Below are 1,505 nucleotides of genomic sequence, written 5' to 3'. Positions count from 1 at the left end.
GAGTAACCTCAATTAACCTGTATGTCGTATGTTACTTTGACCTGCATGTATAAAGAGAAGATTATGTCATTTAAACTAGCAAATATAAGCATGCCAATCCAATTTACGAGAGATGTTTAAAGGCAATTCTATTTCATATGTTACTCGATCTTAAAAGGGCAAGATTACGCTGTTTAAACTGATGGAATATAATTTGTCAACTTACTCCATGAGGGATGTGATTAAGGTAACTTTAATTCACACTGATCTCAGTACGAGGCAAGGTTATGTCACCAAAGCACTCACTGTTTGCTTATTTCGTCTTTACGCAGACGTACACATGATCCTTGTGCTGCCAGAGACGGTGTTGTGAGAGGAAGTATTGCCAGAAGACTCTGAAGCAGAGAGTGAAGTATTGCTGTAGGACTTGTAAAGTGGAGGAGTGAAGTATTACAGGACTCAGGGCAGAGAGTATATTGCTGTAGGACTTGTGCTGTGGGAGGGTGAAGCACACAGACTTGTGTTGTGTGAGAGGAAGCACACAGACTTGTGTTGTGAGAGGTTATTGTTGTAGCCTTGAAGTTGTGAGAGGAAGCATTGCTGGAGATCGGTGTTGTGAGAGGAAGCGGCTGCTATAGGACTTGTGCTGAGAGGAAGTTACTACAGACTTGTGTTGTGGAGAGGAATATTGCTAGATCCCAAGGGAGAGAAGTGACACAGGGATTTGAAGTTGTGACAGAACAACATAATATAATCTTATACCAGCAAGGAGTGTTATAAAATAAAATAGTTTGTCAGAAAGGCCTATTTTAAATCCTTGACCGTGTGATTTCTACAAGAAGACATCACTAACAGGAGTGGAACAAATAGTGGCCAAGCATGCAATGCAATGATGAAAACAAGTTCTGCACCTGGGAAGGGACATCCAGCACACCAATACCACATGGGAAACACTCCACTATCCACCACAGAGGCAGTGGGAAAGACTTGGGAGGTAAGGGCAACAGGTTACCAGTGAAGGACATCCAGCAATGGGCCAATGCCCACATGGGAAACACTCCACTATCCAATACAGAGGCAGAGAAAGACCTGGGAGTGTATGTTAACAGGTTACCAGTGAAGGGATATCCAGCGCACCAATACCACATGGGAAACACGCCAATATCCGCCACAGAGGCAGAGAAAGACCTAAGAGTGTATGTTACCAGGCTACCAGTGAAAGGATATCCAGCACACCAATACCACATGGGAAACACTCCACTATCCACCACAGAGGCAGAGAAAGTCCTGGGAGTGTATGTTGCAGGCTACCAGTGAAGGGATATCCAGCACCAGTACTGAAAGGCTACCAGTAGAGATATCCAGCACCAATACCACATGGGGAACACTCCACTATCCACCACAGAGGCAGAGAGAAAGACCTGGGAGTGTATGTTACCAGGCTACCAGTGAAGGATATCCAGCACACCAATACCACATGCGAAACACCACTATCCACCACAGAGGCAGAGAAAGGCCTGGGAGTG

This window comes from Eriocheir sinensis, chromosome 57, assembly GCF_024679095.1.
Source record: "Eriocheir sinensis breed Jianghai 21 chromosome 57, ASM2467909v1, whole genome shotgun sequence".
NCBI classification, from domain to species: Eukaryota; Metazoa; Arthropoda; class Malacostraca; order Decapoda; family Varunidae; genus Eriocheir; species Eriocheir sinensis.
Note: the sequence above shows the minus strand (reverse complement) of the source record.